The sequence below is a fragment of the Coregonus lavaretus genome (assembly GCF_964263955.1).
Source record: "Coregonus lavaretus genome assembly, chromosome: 17".
In the NCBI taxonomy this organism is placed as follows: domain Eukaryota; kingdom Metazoa; phylum Chordata; class Actinopteri; order Salmoniformes; family Salmonidae; genus Coregonus; species Coregonus lavaretus.
The window spans coordinates 355666-375099 of NC_140004.1; the positions used below are offsets into that span (position 1 = coordinate 355666).

Consider the following 19434-nt stretch of genomic DNA (forward strand, 5'->3'; position numbering starts at 1 on the left):
TATGTGCCAGGCCTCCCGTTTCTAACTTTTTAGCAAACGTGTAACATCAGCAGCTGTAAATAGTTTTACTCACTAGCTATGTAACATTATTGACAAGGGTTGACATTGGTTATGATTATGAGCGTGGATGCATTTCAAAATCACAAAATTATAGGCATGACACAAGATAAGATTAGGCTGGACATTTTTAACAATTATTTTTTTCAAATTAAAATTAGTTCATTGCATCCGCCATGGAGCCCAGTTTCATAATATTACCGTATGTCCTAGCAGCTTGCTGTAGTTTTGATGTTCATCACGAAGAAAACACCATATCTTAGGGCATTTTTCACCCTGCCAGCTACTATTAGTTCTATTGAGCACCATTGCACCAAATCGCAATCAGAACATTCTATTCCCAGCCCATTGTTCTGTGTCACAATGCCAGCTTTGCTATTGTTAGCAATGAGGTTTACCCATGTAAACTTTGAAGGCTTACCTCCGGTAACTTAATAATATCAAGGATAGGACTACTTGGTTAACGATATAACTGTTCGCCTGGGTACACGTTGTGGTGACTCACTGTGCCAGAGATGGCTGAAGAAATAACTTTTTTGTAGTTTTTAAATGCTGCTGAGTAATTTGATCTGTTCGAATTGAGTGTATGCTGCACAGATTCACTGAGTTGCAAACCAAATGGATGGGTCTAGCTTATTGATTTGTAGATCTGACGCAGTTTCTACCTCAGATTATGACCCCAGCGAGTGTCGTGAATGAGGTATGTAGTACCCGCAGACGTGGAGGAGCAAGAGCGATTAACCCATACTGTTTTTGCTGAAAAAAACCTCAACCTAACTCTAGGTATATCCCTTAAAAGTTATGTATAACCTATTTTAGCCTTAACCCTAACCCTGAACAGACAGTAACCCTAGCCATAACCCTAATTCTAGGGTAGGGTAGCCTACAACAGTTTTATAAACTATTTTAGTAATAATATTATGTTAGTAAATAACATTATAGTACAACATTTCATTTTCATTTTATAAAAAAAACAACTAAGTATTTGCTGTTTTTTTAATAATTAGTTATTTTCTATTTATTATTGCAAGGAAGAACACTTGATAAACAAGCCACAAATGTGGTTTGAGCTATGTGTGACCTAGTAACCTCTGTGAAATAATAATAAGAAATATATACAGGTGGGGAAAAAAAGTATTTAGTCAGCCACCAATTGTGCATGTTCTCCCACTTAAAAAGATGAGAGGCCTGTAATTTTCATCATAGGTACACGTCAACTATGACAGACAAAATGAGATTTTTTTCTCTCCAGAAAATCACATTTGTAGGATTTTTTATGAATTTATTTGCAAATTATGGTGGAAAATAAGTATTTGGTCAATAACAAAAGTTTCTCAATACTTTGTTATATACCTTTGTTTGCAAAGACACAGGTCAAACGTTTTCTGTAAGTCTTCACAAGGTTTTCACACACTGTTGCTGGTATTTTGGCCCATTCCTCCATGCAGATCTCCTCTAGAGCAGTGATGTTTTGGGGCTGTCGCTGGGCAACACAGACTTTCAATTCCCTCCAAAGATTTTCTATGGGGTTGAGATCTGGAGACTGGCTAGGCCACTCCAGGACCTTGAAATGTTTCTTACGAAGCCACTCCTTTGTTGCCCGGGTGGTGTGTTTGGGATCATTGTCATGCTGAAAGATCCAGCCACATTTCATCTTCAATGCCCTTGCTGATGGAAGGAGGTTTTCACTCAAAATCTCACGATACATGGCCCCATTCATTCTTTCCTTTACACGGATCAGTCGTCCTGGTCCCTTTGCAGAAAAACAGCCCCAAAGCATGATGTTTCCACCCCCATGCTTCACAGTAGGTATGGTGTTCTTTGGATGCAACTCAGCATTCTTTGTCCTCCAAACATGACGAGTTGAGTTTTTACCCATAAGTTATATTTTGGTTTCATCTGACCATATGACATTCTCTCAATCCTCTTCTGGATCATCCAAATGCACTCTAGCAAACTTCAGACGGGCCTGGACATGTACTGGCTTAAGCAGGGGGACACGTCTGGCACTGCAGGATTTGAGTCCCCGGCGGCGTAGTGTGTTACTGATGGTAGGCTTTGTTACTTTGGTCCCAGCTCTCTGCAGGTCATTCACTAGGTCCCCCCGTGTGGTTCTGGGATTTTTGCTCACCGTTCTTGTGATCATTTTGACCCCACGGGGTGAGATCTTGCGTGGAGCCCCAGATCGAGGGAGATTATCAGTGGTCTTGTATGTCTTCCATTTCCTAATAATTGCTCCCACAGTTGATTTCTTCAAACCAAGCTGCTTACCTATTGCAGATTCAGTCTTCCCAGCCTGGTGCAGGTCTACAATTTTGTTTCTGGTGTCCTTTGACAGCTCTTTGGTCTTGGCCATAGTGGAGTTTGGAGTGTGACTGTTTGAGGTTGTGGACAGGTGTCTTTTATACTGATAACAATTTCAAACAGGTGCCATTAATACAGGTAACGAGTGGAGGACAGACGAGCCTCTTAAAGAAGAAGTTACAGGTCTGTGAGAGCCAGAAATCTTGCTTGTTTGTAGGTGACCAAATACTTATTTTCCACCATAATTTGCAAATAAATTCATAAAAAATCCTACAATGTGATTTTCTGGAGAAAAAAAATTCTCAATTTTTCTGTCATAGTTGACGTGTACCTATGATGAAAATTACAGGCCTCTCTCATCTTTTTAAGTGGTAGAACATGCACAATTGGTGGCTGACTAAATACTTTTTTGCCCCACTGTACTTTATTTCTCAGCTGCCTCTCCAATGTCTTTACGGTCTGCTGTGAATTAATAACTTTTAGTTGTTCAATATTTCCAAGAGATGGCAGCATAAGACCACGAAGAATCAGTTATAGGCTACAAGTAGCAATATGATTGACATAAAATAGCATGCAACCAAAGAATATGTCACATGATTTTCTAAAATGGTCACTCATTACTTTACAGTTAGTTATACACAGTTGAAATCGGAAGTTTACATACACCTTAGCCAATACATTTAAATTCCTGACATTTAATCCTAGTAAAAATTCCCTGTCTTAGGTCAGTTAGGATCACCACTTTATTTTAAGAATGTGAAATGTCAGAATAATAGTAGACAGAATGATTTATTTAAGCTTTTATTTTATTTAATCACATTACCAGTGGGTTAGAAGTTTACATACACTCAATTAGTATTTGGTAGCATTGCCTTTAAATTGTTTAACTTGGGTCAAACGCTTCGGGTAGTCTTCCACAATTCTGGCCCATTCCTCCTGACAGAGCTGGTGTAACTGAGTCAGGTAGGTAGGCCTCCTTGCTCGCACATGCTTTTTCTGTTCTGCCCACAAATGTTCTATAGGATTGAGGTCGGGGCTTTGTGATGGCCATGCCAATACCTTGACTTTGTTGTCCTTAAGCCATTTTGCCACAACTTCAGAAGTATGCATGGGGTCATTGTCCATTTGGAAGACCCATTTGCGACCAAGCTTTAACTTCCTGACAAATGTCTTGAGATGTTGCTTCAATACATCCACATAATTTTCCTTCCTCATGATGCCATCTATTTTGTGAAGTGCACCAGTCCCTCCAGCAGCAAAGCTCCCCAACAGCATGATGCTGCCACCCCGTGCTTCATGGTTGGGATGGTGTTCTTCGGCTTGCAAGCGTTCCCCTTTTTCCTCCAAACATAATGATGGTCATTATGGCCAAACAGTTCTATTTTTGTTTCATCAGACCAGAGGACATTTCTCCAAAAGGTACGATCTTTGTCCCCATGTGCAGTTGCAAACCGTAGTCTGGCTTTTCTATGGCGGTTTTGGAGCAGTGGCTTCTTCCTTGCTGAGCGGCCTTTCAGGTTATGTCGATATAGGACTCGTTTTACTGTGGATATAGAGAGTTTTGTACCTATTTCTACCTGGGATTGATTTTTACTTTTCACACCAAAGTTCATCTCTAAGAGACAGAACGCATCTCCTTCCTGAGCAGTATGACGGCTGTGTGGTCCCATGGTGTTTATACTTGCGTACTATTGTTTGTACAGATGAACGTGGTACCTTCAGGCGTTTGGAAATTGCTCCCAAGGATGAACCAGACTTGTGGAGGTCTACAATTTTTTTTCTGAGGGCTTGGCTGATTCCTTTTGATTTTCCCATGATGTCAAGCAAAGTGGCACTGCATTTGAAGGTAGGCCTTGAAATACACCTCCAATTGACTCAAATGATGTCAATTAGCCTATCAGAAGCTTCTAAAGCCATTACATAATTTTCTGGAATTTTCCAAGCTTAGTGTATGTAAACTTCTGACCCACTGGAATTGTGATACACTGAATTATAACCGACTTGCCAAAACTATAGTTTGTTAACAAGAAATTTGTGGAGTGGTTGAAAAACGAGTTTTAATGACTCCAACCTAAGTGTATGTAAACTTCCGACTTCAACTGTGTGTGTATATACTGTATTAGGCCTGTGTTGCTTTTGGGAGAGCAAAAAAATTACTATTGCAGGTATTGAGCCCTGGCTAAATAATTGCTGGTTTGATGCGCTAACCTCAATGCTAGTATGCCTGCATTTTGAAACATCTTTAATATCTGATATGACAGTGCGAGTGATCAATTGCTGGTAGTTAAAACTTCCAAAAAATCTTACTCACATTGTTTCCAGTAGGGTAAATAGGGGTATATCTGTCTATTTTGCGAAATGCCTCACAATTTGTATATATATTTTTTCAACTCGAACACCATTTTAATCAGGAAAATCTCATTTTTGTAATGATGTTATTCTGGGCAGCGAGCTCTGCTGTCATCGATCGCTAGACCAGAAATAGTCAAAAGATTGATTTTTTTTTCCCCCTACTTCCTCATTACGCAGATGTAAGCACACTTGACACCATCGAGGTGCTGATGTTTACTTTCTACACAAGTTATTTTTCAGTATTGTCCTAAGAACAGATTGTAAAAAAAGAGAGACATTTTTTGGTGCCATTTAGGGGGAAATGGAATTCTAAGCATCACTCCAGTCAGAAGGGGCTCAGCGAAGGTTAGTTACAATTAATTTGTTATGGCCTCATGCTAGTGTTCCAGTTCAGCCAACATTCTTTGGCTGTTTTTCAGCCTTGGGTGAATTTTGACTCGTTCTATTGTCCAGCCTAATAGGATTCCAAACAGATGTAAATAACCATTTCTGGCTACCCAGCAAGCTAGCTAGCTAAGTTTACTAGCTAACAATGAGGAGAAACAATAATACAACAATTTAACTCTAAATCTCTAAAACTGATAAACTGGTTTTACTATAAAAATATTTGCTAAGTTTGGTGCTGCCATTCCCTATCTCCCCAATATATTATTGTTGAACGATGACCCTTCACTGACGACTCTCACAGTACCCCAGAAATGAGTATGGTTGTCTCGACTGACTGCAGCAAAAATAATGTTAGTGACCAGATGTGGAAGCCTCCACATAAGCTCAGCAAAACTCAATTGCTACAAAACTTCCTTGACATTCTTTCAATAGAGCTCTCCAGAGCTCGTGTGAACAGCGCCAAGGAAACATTAGATAGATACATTCAATATAGCAATTGAAAAATGCAAAAGCTTATGAGTTAATGTACTGTAATCATGTTTGAATTTATCAATTGTATTTTGAATATCTGTATAAAATATTGATGTACAGTGGCTTGCGAAAGTATTCACCCCCCTTGGCATTTTTCCTATTTTGTTGCCTTACAACCTGGAATTTAAATAGATTTTTTGGAGGGTTGTATCATTGGTTTACACAACATGCCTACCACTTTGAAGATGCAAAATATTTTTATTGTGAAACAAACAAGAAATAAGACAAAAAAACATAACTATTCACCTTTTGCAGCAATTACAGCTGCAAGTCTCTTGGGGTATGTCTCTATAAGCTTGGCACATCTAGCCACTGGGATTTCTGCCCATTCTTCAAGGCAAAACTGCTCCAGCTCCTTCAAGTTGGATGGGTTCCGCTGGTGTACAGTCATCTTTAAGTCATACCACAGATTCTCAATTGGATTGAGGTCTGGGCTTGACTAATCCATTCCAAGACATTTAAATGTTTCCCCTTAAACCACTCAAGTGTTGCTTTAGCAGTATGCTTAGGGTCACTGTCCTGCTGGAAGGTGAACCTCCGTCCCTGTCTCAAATGTCTGGAAGGCTGAAACTGGTTTCCCTCAATAATTTCCCTGTATTTAGCGCCATCCATCATTCCTTCAATTCTGACCAGTTTCCCAGTCTCTGCTGATGAAATCATCCCCACAGCATGATGCGGGATAGTGTTCTAGGCGTGACGAGAGGTGTTGGGTTTGCGCCAGACATAGCGTTTTCCTTGATGGACAAAAAGCTCAATTTTAGTCTCATCTGACCAGAGTACCTTCTTCCATATGTTTGGGGAGTCTCCCACATGCCTTTTGTCGAACACCAAACGTGTTTGCTTATTTTTTTCTTTAAGCAATGGCTTTTTCTGGCCACTCTTCCGTAAAGCCCAGCTCTGTGGAGTGTACGGCTTAAAGTGGTCCTATGGACAGATACACCAATCTCCGCTGTGGAGCTTTGCAGCTCCTCCAGGGTTATCTTTGGTCTCTTTGTTGCCTCTCTGTTTAATGCCCTCCTTGCCTGGTCCGTGAGTTTTGGTGGGCGGCCCTCTCTTGGCAGGTTTGTTGTGGTGCCATATTCTTTAAATTTTTTAGTAATTAATTTAATGGTGCTCCGTGGGATGTTCAAAGTTTCAGATATTTTTTTATAACCCAACCCTGATCTGTACTTCTCCACAACTTTGTCCCTGACCTGTTTGGAGAGCTCCTTGGTCTTCATGGTGCCGCTTGCTTGGTGGTGCCCCTTGCTTAGTGGTGTTGTAGACTCTGGGGCCTTTCAGAACAGGTTTATATATACTGAGATGATGTGACAGATCATGTGACACTTAGACTGCACACAGGTGGACTTTATTTAACTAATTATGTGACTTGTGAAGGTAATTGGTTGCACCAGATCTTATTTAGGGGCTTCAAGGCAAAGGGGGTGAATACATATGCATGCAACACTTTTCCGTTATTTATTTGTACTAATTATTTTGAAACAAGTTAATTTTTTCATTTCACTTCACCAATTTGGACTATTTTGTGTATGTCCATTACATGAAATCCAAATACAAATCAATTTAATTTACAGGTTGTAATGCAACAAAATAGGAAAACTGCTAAGGGGGATGAATATTTTTGCAAGGTACTGTTTGCAGGCTGATTCTATTCATGTGTGCCTTGTTCCCACAAACAATTTTACAAACATAAGATGAGTTACCCATGATATTTGTCCACAACATGAGCCCGAGGGAGGTGGGGAGGGGGGAATGGGTCGCACCTACTGAGAAGGGGGAGGGAAAGGGAAGATGGGACAGACAGGACAAATAATGCTTATTTTATGTCTTTTTTCTACTGTTTTTAATTTCTTTATATATGTACTTTTTATACTTTTTATTATTGCCTGTCTGTGATCTGAACACCTCACAAAACAAAAACAAATATTTGCCTAAGCATGCCTGTTAGACATGGTTGTAGCTAGAAACTTTTTGCCTACCTACCTAGGTACAGTTGTATGGTGTGGTCACTGTGCAAAGGTTGAGAGTTATGCCATATTTATTTCTTTATTAGGCTAGATAATGTTCTAAATGTAATCTATGTGCCTATGCACATGTATGCATGATCAACTAGTCTACCCTAATGGTGTTATGCTGGCACAGTTCAACTGTCGTTCAAGCTGCGTAATGGTGACGTGTGGCTCAGTTGGTAGAGCATGGTGCTTGCAATGGCAGAGTTGTGGGTTCGATACCCACGGGGGACCAGTTAGAAAAAGTATAAAACATTTATGCACTCACTACTGTAAGTCGCTCTGGATAAGAGTGTCTGCTAAATGACGTAAATGAGTATAATTGGTATTTTTTTGTCTTACAGACAATACCTTGTGTTGCCTGGGCTACTTCCTGGAGTGGATTCTTGGAGAGAAACACAATTCCTTTGCCTGCCTGTGTCATTGTAGCAGAACTGTATCCTGTGAACTGTATCCCTCTCGATAAATTGAACATTATGCTACATTTCAAGCAGAAGATGACTCGAGGAGCTGAATGGCAGTTTGGTCATGACAACACTCCTCCCACAGCGGTACAAGTGTTCCCTGAACTTACTGTATGTTTCTTTGGAATGGCAATTTTCATCATGACCACCTCTCCCATCATATGCTGATCACCAGTTCTCTTAGCTACAGATTGTTACACCACGTAATGTGATTTAACCAAACATTTAAAGGTACTGTTTGGTGTAGCACAGAATTTTTGACCAACCTTAGCTTGACGATGCTGTCTTCGTCCTCGATTTGTGGAAAAAGGAGTCTCAAAGAAATGTCAGTGTCCATTTGCAGGGGGTCAGTTTGAAATTAGAAAATGCTCAGTTCTTAAAATAAAGACTTTTTTTGCTCTATGAAGTAATCCAACAATGTGTACACCACCACCTTGTCTATTTCAAGTCTTCTCTCATTGATCGAGGCCATAGGAAACTAGGTAAACTGGGATACAGTGGGGGAAAAAAGTATTTAGTCAGCCACCAATTGTGCAGGTTCTCCCACTTAAAAAGATGAGAGAGGACTGTAATTTTCATCATAGGTACACGTCAACTATGACAGACTAAATGAGAATTTATTTTCCTGAAAATCACATTGTAGGATTTTTTATGAATTTATTTGCAAATTATGGTGGAAAATAAGTATTTGGTCAATAACAAAAGTTTCTCAATACTTTGTTATATACCCTTTGTTGGCAATGACACAGGTCAAACGTTTTCTGTAAGTCTTCACAAGGTTTTCACACACTGTTGCTGGTATTTTGGCCCATTCCTCCATGCAGATCTCTAGAGCAGTGATGTTTTGGGGCTGTCGCTGGGCAACACGGACTTTCAACTCCTTCCAAAGATTTTCTATGGGGTTGAGATCTGGAGACTGGCTAGGCCACTCCAGGACCTTGAAATGCTTCTTACGAAGCCACTCCTTCGTTGCCCGGGCGCTGTGTTTGGGATCATTGTCATGCTGAAAGACCCAGCCACGTTTCATCTTCAATGCCCTTGCTGATGGAAGGAGGTTTTCACTCAAAATCTCACGATACATGGCCCTATTCATTCTTTCCTTTACACGGATCAGTCGTCCTGGTCCCTTTGCAGAAAAACAGCCCCAAAGCATGATGTTTCCACCCCACATGCTTCACAGTAGGTATGGTGTTCTTTGGATGCAACTCAGCATTCTTTGTCCTCCAAACTTGACGAGTTGAGTTTTTACCAAAAAGTTATATTTTGGTTTCATCTGACCATATGACATTCTCCCAATCCTCTTCTGGATCATCCAAATGCACTCTAACAAACTTCAGACGGGCCTGGACATGTACTGGCTTAAGCAGGGGGACACGTCTGGCACTGCAGGATTTGGGTCCCTGGCGGCATAGTGTGTTACTGATGGTAGGCTTTGTTACTTTGGTCCCAGCTCTCTGCAGGTCATTCACTAGGTCCCCCCGTGTGGTTCTGGGATTTTTGCTCACCGTTCTTGTGATCATTTTGACCCCACGGGGTGAGATCTTGCGTGGAGCCCCAGATCGAGGGAGATTATCAGTGGTCTTGTATGTCTTCCATGTCTTCCATTTCCTAATAATTGCTCCCACAGTTGATTTCTTCAAAACAAGCTGCTTACCTATTGCAGATTCAGTCTTCCCAGCCTGGTGCAGGTCTACAATTTTGTTTCTGGTGTCCTTTGACAGCTCTTTGGTCTTGGCCATAGTGGAGTTTGGAGCGTGACTGTTTGAGGTTGTGGACAGGTGTCTTTTATACTGATAACAAGTTCAAACAGGCGCCATTAATACAGGTAACGAGTGGAGGACAGAGGAGCCTTTTAAAGAAGAAGTTACAGGTCTGTGAGAGCCAGAAATCTTGCTTGTTTGTAGGTGACCAAATACTTATTTTCCACCATAATTTGCAAATAAATTCATTAAAAATCCTACAATGTGATTTTCTGGGAAACAAAATTCTCAATTTGTCTGTCATAGTTGACGTGTACCTATGATGAAAATTACAGGCCTCTCATCTTTTTAAGTGGGAGAACTTGCACAATTGGTGGCTGACTAAATACTTTTTTTCCCCACTGTATGTCTAAAGAGTTAATCAGGGTGATTTTTCCACAAATAGACAGGTATTTTCCTTTCCATGGTAGCAAGATCTTATCCTATAAAAATGTATGTCCACTTCACCGTCAGACCATTTTATTAGTAAACTACACGGTAATGTAAAAGTTGTATTTTTTTGTGATCCAATACGTAATATGTAATTTATCATAATTTGGTTGTAATCCAGAAGGGTTAGAAAAATTATCAAATTCCTCTATGAGGCTGTGGAGGGATACAAATTGTGGATTTAAAAGAAAACGTGAATCATCAGCTAAAATGACACCTTTCTTTTTAAGCCCTGGATTTCTAGCCCCTTGATATTGTTGTTGAATACGATTTTAATAGCTAACATTTTGATAGCCATAATAAATAGATATGCCAATAGTGGACAAGCTTGTTTTACTCCTCTTGACAGTTTAATACTTTCTGAGAAGTAGCCATTATTTACTGTTTTACACCTAGAGTTACTTACTATACATAACTTTAACCCATTTCATAACAGATTCTCCAAAATTGAAATATTCCATGCATTTACAGTGGGGAGAACAAGTATTTGATACACTGCCGATTTTGCAGGTTTTCCTACTTACAAAGCATGTAGAGGTCTACAAAGCATGTAGAGACATAAGTATTTGATACATCAGAAAAGCAGAACTTAATATTTGGTACAGAAACCTTTGTTTGCAATTACAGAGATCATAGGTTTCCTGTAGGTCTTGACCAGGTTTGCACACACTGCAGCAGGGATTTTGGCCCACTCCTCCATACAGACCTTCTCCAGATCCTTCCAGTTTCGGGGCTGTTGCTGGGCAATACGGACTTTCAGCTCCCTCCAAAGATTTTCTATTGGGTTCATGTCTGGAGACTGGCTAGGCCACTCCAGGACCTTGGGATGCTTCTTACGGAGCCACTCCTTAGTCGTCCTGTCCCCTTTGCAGAAAAGCATCCCCAAAGAATGATGTTTCCACCTCCATGCTTCTTGGTTGGGATAGTGTTCTTGGGGTTGTACTCATCCTTCTTCTTCCTCCAAACACGGCGAGTGGAGTTTAGACCATAAAGCACTATTTTTGTCTCATCAGACAACATGACCTTCTCCCATTCCACCTCAGGATCATCCAGATCGTCATTGGCAAACTTCAGACGGGCCTGGACATGCGCTGGCTTGAGCAGGGGGACCTTGCGTGCGCTGCAGGATTTTAATCCATGACGGCGTAGTGTGTTACTAATGGTTTTCTTTGAGACTGTGGTCCCAGCTCTCTTCAGGTCATTGACCAGGTCCTGCCGTGTAGTTCTGGGCTGATCCCTCACCTTCCTCATGATCATTGATGCCCCACGAGGTGAGATCTTGCATGGAGCCCCAGACCGAGGGTGATTGACCGTCATCTAGAACTTCTTCCATTTTCTAATAATTGCGCCAACAGTTGTTGCCTTCTCACCAAGCTGTTTGCCTATTGTCCTGTAGCCCATCCCAGCCTTGTGCAGGTCTACAATTGTATCCCTGATGTCCTTACACAGCTCTCTGGTCTTGGCCATTGTGGAGAGGTTGGAGTCTGTTTGATTGAGTGTGTGGACAGGTGTCTTTTATACAGGTAACGAGTTCAAAAAGGTGCAGTTAATACAGGTAATGAGTGGAGAACAGGAGGGCTTCTTAAAGAAAAACTAACAGGTCTGTGAGAGCCGGAATTTTTACTGGTTGGTAGGTGATCAAATACTTATCTCATGCAATAAAATGCAAATTAATTACTTAAAAATCATACAATGTGATTTTCTGGGTTTTTGTTTTAGATTCCGTCTCTCACAGTTGAAGTGTACCTATGATAAACATGACAGACCTCTACATGCTTTGTAAGTAGGAAAACCTGCAAAATCGGCAGTGTATCAAATACTTGTTCTCCCCACTGTATATATAAATTACAGTCGTACTTTATCAAAGGCCTTTTTAAAGTCATCTATGAATACCAGGCCTGGTTTCCCTGATTTTTCATAGTGTTCTATTGTTTCTAGTACTTGTCTTATATTATCTCCAATGTGTATCGTCCATGTAAAAAACCTGTCTGATTAGGACGAATAATATCCGACAATACCTTTTTAATTGTATGCGCTATGCATTTTGCTAGAATTGTTGCATCACAACACTGAAGTGTAAGGGGCCTCCAATTTTTTTAATGTGTTTATGTTTTTGTTTAGTGTATAAATATCTTCTGTGAAACCATAAAGGCAGACACATTTTGAGGATGATCGAAAGCTCCATGGTTACACGTGGTCTGCGATTGTGGCCCGTTGGACGTACTGCCAAACTCTCTAAAAAGACGGTGGCTTATGGTAGAGAAATCAACATTCAAGAGAAATGAACATTACATTCTCTGGCAACAGCTCTGTTGGACATTCCTGCAGTCAGCAGGCCAATTGCATGCTCCCTCAAAACTTGAGACATCTGTGGCATTGTGTTGTGTGACAAGACTGCACATTTTAGAGTGGCCTTTTATTGTCCCAAGCACAAGGTGCACCTGTGTAATGATCATGCTGTTTAATCAGCTTCTTGATATGCCACACCTGTCAGGTGGATTAATTATCTTGGAAATATAAGCTTTTTGTCCATTTGGAACATTTCTGGGATCTTTTATTTCAGCTCATGAAACATCGGACCAACACTTTACATGTTGCGTTTATATAACTGACTCCAACATGTACAAAAAGCTGATTCTCATCAACACCCACCTGTTACCACATCACCCCTGCACTCCACGACTTACACTGACTATCCATGAAAGTGAGGATTGACTTAAGTTCTGCTCCTTATGCACAAAGCTGGCTTGTTAGCTCTGACAAAGACTTACTCATGTACTTGATCATGTATGTGTCTAATAAAACCTTATTCCATATCACGGTGGACTCGGTGTAAGATTGTACAACAGTTAAACTTCAAATCAGGTTAATAGAGAGCATAAAAGCTTTGAAACAATGCTGGCAAAATGTAACCTATGCTAATTTACTGGCTAATTACAGTGAGTTGGATGAAGCTACATCTCCAGTAGTCTTTCACTCTCTCTCAACTTTGTTTGACATTACAGTCTGTCAACACTATAGGCCATATCAAGATGCATTGTTACAGCATTGTTATCCCTCATAGATACAGTGGGGAAAAAAAGTATTTAGTCAGCCACCAATTGTGCAAGTTCTCCCACTTAAAAAGATGAGAGAGGCCTGTAATTTTCATCATAGGTACACGTCAACTATGACAGACAAAATGAGAAAATAAATCCAGAAAATCACATTGTAGGATTTTTAATGAATTTATTTGCAAATTATGGTGGAAAATAAGTATTTGGTCAATAACAAAAGTTTCTCAATACTTTGTTATATACCCTTTGTTGGCAATGACACAGGTCAAACGTTTTCTGTAAGTCTTCACAAGGTTTTCACACACAGTTGCTGGTATTTTGGCCCATTCCTCCATGCAGATCTCCTCTAGAGCAGTGATGTTTTGGGGCTGTCGCTGGGCAACACAGACTTTCAACTCCCTCCAAAGATTTTCTATGGGGTTGAGATCTGGAGACTGGCTAGGCCACTCCAGGACCTTGAAATGCTTCTTACGAAGCCACTCCTTCGTTGCCCGGTCGGTGTGTTTGGGATCATTGTCATGCTGAAAGACCCAGCCACGTTTCATCTTCAATGCCCTTGCTGATGGAAGGAGGTTTTCACTCAAAATCTCACGATACATGGCCCCATTCATTCTTTCCTTTACACGGATCAGTCGTCCTGGTCTCTTTGCAGAAAAACAGCCCCAAAGCATGATGTTTCCACACCCATGCTTCAGAGTAGGTATGGTGTTCTTTGGATGCAACTCAGCATTCTTTGTCCTCCAAACACGACGAGTTGAGTTTTTACCAAAAAGTTCTATTTTGGTTTCATCTGACCATATGACATTCTCCCAATCCTCTTCTGGATCATCCAAATGCACTCTAGCAAACTTCAGATGGGCCTGGACATGTACTGGCTTAAGCAGGGGGACACGTCTGGCACTGCAGGATTTGAGTCCCTTGCGGCGTAGTGTGTTACTGATGGTAGGCTTTGTTACTTTGGTCCCAGCTCTCTGCAGGTCATTCACTAGGTCCCCCCGTGTGGTTCTGGGATTTTCTTGTGATCATTTTGACCCCACGGGGTGAGATCTTGCGTGGAGCCCCAGATCGAGGGAGATTATCAGTGGTCTTGTATGTCTTCCATTTCCTAATAATTGCTCCCACAGTTGATTTCTTCAAACCAAGCTGCTTACCTATTGCAGATTCAGTCTTCCCAGCCTGGTGCAGGTCTACAATTTTGTTTCTGGTGTCCTTTGACAGCTCTTTGGTCTTGGCCATAGTGGAGTTTGGAGTGTGACTGTTTGAGGTTGTGGACAGGTGTCTTTTATACTGATAACAAGTTCAAACAGGTGCCATTAATACAGGTAACGAGTGGAGGACAGAGGAGCCTCTTAAAGAATAAGTTACAGGTCTGTGAGAGCCAGAAATCTTGCTTGTTTGTAGGTGACCAAATACTTATTTTACACCATAATTTGCAAATAAATTCATAAAAAATCCTACAATGTGATTTTCTGGATTTTCTTTTCTCAATTTGTCTGTCATAGTTGACGTGTACCTATGATGAAAATTACAGGCCTCTCTCATCTTTTTAAGTGGGAGAACTTGCACAATTGGTGGCTGACTAAATACTTTTTTCCCCACTGTATGTGTAGAATGGTGCATTACCATTATCTGTTATGATTAATACAGATCCCATAAGTGTTTCCAACGCAGGTTTAGAGATAGACCCCTCTCATATTTGTCACTTTTGATTTATATCTAAGGGAAGGTCATCCAATTCTGGTGTTATATTTTACATGTAGCTTGTAAACTGCTCTATGTTCATATACATTTTTATGAAACAGGAGGATGTGTTGCACTTTAGGTTGATTGTTACGGATACAGGTATCCTGTGTCCTGTGTTTTTCCTCTCCTTCTACCCTAATCACAGGTGTCCTGTATGTTCCTGATTGGTGGTCGTTGAGATGTCGGCTGATTGCTAAAGTGGACCAATCAGTGAACATTCCTCTGCATTGCACCACCTGTTGCTGGTTTTTCAATCACACAGCCCATTGTATAAAAACCAGTCAGTTGTGTTTGTTGTTAGAGAGAGACTATTTCCTTATGTGAGTATGGATACTGTTGTGTCCTGTGTACTCACTAAGTTGCTGGTTACCCTGTTTGGTAATTTTGTTAGACTACTTTTTTGTATGTGAGTAATGGATACTGTGATGTCCTGTTTTTAGAGTACTCACTAATTTGCTGGTTACTCTGTTTGGTAACTTTGTGTGTTTCTGGGAAAAGGGGAAGTTAAGCAAGCTGCCCTTGGGCATACATTACCCGTAGAAAGAACTGTCTATAAACACTAGTTAGACCTGAGCGGACCACCCCACTGTATTTTTGTATGAGTAGCAGTAGCTTAGCGGTTCTTGAGGCAGGCAAGATCAGTTTAGGGGTGTTTTACACTATTGTTTTATTTCTTGGGGCCTGCTCAGCCCTTTTTCCCAAACCTTTACCGTGTGTTCACAAATAAACATTTTATGTTTGACGGTAGTTTATGGTTGTCGTGTAGTTTTTCGTTCTCACTGTTCCATGTCATCATCCTAATTTGCATGAATTATGTTACGGGTCTCATGTCCATCCCCCTAGACGTTTAAAGCCACGGGGTTCGTAACATAATGTGGGGGCTCGTCCGGGATCATTCTCATTGATACTCATGCAAATTAGGTAGTGTCTGGTTCAGTGTTGAGCTTGGCAGCTGTAACTACCAGTTTTTTTTTTTTTGTGTGTTCAGTATTCGACGGCTCGTGTTGCTAGTTTAGGATGGCTACTTTTGAGTTGGATGCATTTTTGGAAAACCCTACGTGGGAGGTTTTTGAGAATTGCCGTAGAGTGGATCTGCAGGCTTTGGCTGACCACTTTTCTGTACCCATATCCAGGGTTTTAGTGAAAGCCGAAGTGAGGAAAGCAGTGTTAGAGATATTGTTGAGCGAGCGAGTGCTTGAGTTACCGCCGCCTGAGTCTGCTGCTCCTGTAGGGGATGTGGTTGCTGTTCCTGTAAGCCCATCAGTGTCTGAGGACGAGGCTAAGGCTCCAGCCACATTGCCCCGTTATGACCCACTCTCCCCATTGACTGACAGTGATGCCAGGATGGATGTCCGCTCGACACGGCTCCAAATGGAAGCGGAAGAGCGGGCACAAATCAGGCTAGACAAGCTGGAAACGCGTAGGCTTGATCAGGAACTGGAGACGCGTAAGATGGAACTGGAGACGCGTAGGCTTGATCAAGAACTGGAGACGCGTAAGATGGAACTGGAGACGCGTAGGCTTGATCAAGAACTGGAGATGCGTAAAATGGAACTAGAGGCAGAAACAGCGAGGTTAGTCTCTGCTCATACTATGCCTGCTAGTGAGCCATCCTCACCAGCTGTGTCGTCTACTACTTTTGATATTAGTAGACAGATCACCTTGGTACCTGTGTTTAGGGAGTCAGAGGTTGATTCCTATTTCAGTGTGTTTGAACGTATAGCGGTAGCATTGAAATGGCCCGAAGAGGTATGGTGCCTATTACTTCAGTGTAAATTAACAGGTAAAGCCCAAGAGGTTCTGTCAGCACTACCTCTTGAAGACAGCTTGAATTATGATGTGGTCAAAGCTACTGTTCTTCGTGCCTATGAGCTTGTTCCTGAGGCCTATCGACAGAGATTTAGGTCTCATAAAAAGGCTTCTACTCAGACTTATGTGGAGTTTGCTAGAGACAAAGGAAATCTGTTTGACAAATGGCACAGTGCTAGTAAGGTAACTGATTTTAACTCTCTAGGGGAGTTAATCTTGTTAGAAGAGTTGAAAAATTGTTTACCCGAACGCATTGTAGTTTATCTGAACGAACAGAAAGTATCCTCACTGTCGGAAGCGTCTGTATTGGCAGACGAGTTTGTGTTGACGCATAAGAGCGTGTTTTCGGCTCGTACGGAGAGCAGGGCCACAGAGTTGTTAACTTTTAGTCCTAGTCGACCAGCAGTACATCCAGCACGCCCAAAAGATGTGCGTCACTGTTTCTATTGTCATAAGGTGGGACATATGGTTAATGATTGCTTTCTGCTTAAACGCAAACAGGTGATGCCTCAGCACGCCAGGCCGCCAACGGGTGTTGGGCTCATTCGTACGGTTGTAAGGCCGGAATCAAGACTGAGGCCTCATAGTGAATGTGGTTTGAAAGTCCCTGTCCCAGATCACAGTTATGAACCGTTCATTTTTGAGGGGTTTGTTTCCATATCCGAGGACGAAGCGTCTCAGCGTCCAGTTAGAATCCTCAGAGATACTGGTGCGGCGCAGTCGTTCATACTATCTGATGTGTTGCCCTTGTCCAATAATACATATTGTGGTTCCTACATGCACAAATGTGTTAGAACATGACATTAATGTTGGAAACGCTGCACCTATCAAGCAACATGCTTATCGTGTCAACGTCTCTAAGAGAAAGATAATGAGGGATGAGGTCGGTTATTTGCTGGAGAATAACCTGGCTATGCCAAGTTCAAGTATTTACTTTTTTGTTGATAGGTTTAATTACTTCAACACTGAGTAATGGTACTCAATCTGCTCGATTTGGATTATAGGCACATTTTGTGTAAATTCAAGACCTTTGGATCTCAATCCTAAACCTCCTCCACCCTGCTCTCTGCCCCTACTCATTTGGGCTGCTCAGTTATTGGAGATGGATTACTGCCATCTGCTGCATCATAAAAATACTGCTGCTGTAATTCATTACATTACCACTCTTACATTCGTACAGTTGATCACAACTATCAAAGCAACATTTGCAATGAAAATTAAGGGTGTTTCATTAATTTGGACATTTGCTCATTACTTGAAGGGTGTCATTTCCAATGCTATCGAGTTGCCAACACCGATTGGAAGTTGCCAACACCGATTGGAAGGTGAGTGTTGAGCCAATATCTTCTCTGTATCTACAGTATCTGGCAGTAGGTCCTCTTTTATCCTGGTCAAATTAATTGTGGTAGAAAATTCCCATGATATACTGACTCATAATCAGCTTTATTGTGCCCACCAAAATTCTAATCACAAACACCATACAATAACTTTTATACCTAAGCCCTACTTCCAGCGTTGTACACTTTTGTAATTACTATATTCTATGGGTGCAGCCAGAACATTTAGGTACTGAAGTTGAAAATAGGTCTAAAAATATGACTGAGTTTCCAGATCAGGGGCACAAATGAGCGAGATTTACAATAATAAAAAACAAACAAACAGATATACCACATACGTATGTTATATACGTATGTCTGCTATATACGTTTGTCTGCTAAATGGCTTATTATTATATATTTTTTATATATATATATATTTTTTTATATATATATTTTATATATATATTATACACAATGGTACACATTGTTAAAATTAGGTTAGATGATTGACAGTCACTGCAGTGGGTCATGTGCCCAGTCCAAATTGGCCTAGGTCAGTGAGACAACCACTTCTACAACTTTTACAACCTTAAGTACCGGGGTCTGACAACTTGGATGGAAAATTGCTGAGGATAATAGCGGACGATATTGCCACTTTTATTTGCCATATTTTCAATTTAAGCCTACTAGAATGTGTGTTCCCCCAGGCTTGGAGGGAAGCAAAAGTCATTCCGCTACCTAAGAATAGTAAAGCCCCCTTTACTGGCTCAAACAGCTGACCAATTAGCCTGTTATCAACCCTTATTAAACTATTGGAATTTTTTTGGGACCATATACAATGCTATTTTACTGTAAACAAATTGACAACAAACGTTCAGCATGCTTATAGAAAAGGACATTCAACAAGCACAGCACTTACACAAATGACTGATGATTGGCTGAGTAAAGCCAGTGTGTCTATGTATGCGGATGACTCAACACTATACACGTCAGCTACTACAGCAACTGAAATAACTGCAACAGTTAACAAAGAGTTGCAGTTAGTTTCAGAATGGGTGGCAAGGAATAAGTTAGTCCTGAATATTTCAAAAACTAAAAGCATTGTATTTGGGTCAAATCATTCACTAAATCCTAAACCTCAACTACATCTCGTAATGAATAATGTGGAAATTGAGCAAGTTGAGGTGACAAACTGCTTGGAGTAATCCTGGATT

At 40.9% G+C, this 19434-nt stretch overlaps 1 protein-coding gene across 1 annotated transcript in view; it reads left to right on the forward strand.

Moving 5' to 3' along the window:
* Positions 1 to 8505, forward strand: part of LOC311144530 (poly(A) RNA polymerase GLD2-like) — a 76548-nt gene extending 68043 nt beyond the window's left edge. The window contains exon 16 of the mRNA XM_084180556.1: positions 7985 to 8505. The gene's annotated coding sequence lies outside the window, so the exon portion shown is untranslated. The remainder of the gene's footprint in view (positions 1 to 7984) is intronic.
* The last annotated feature ends 10929 nt before the right edge of the window (positions 8506 to 19434 follow it).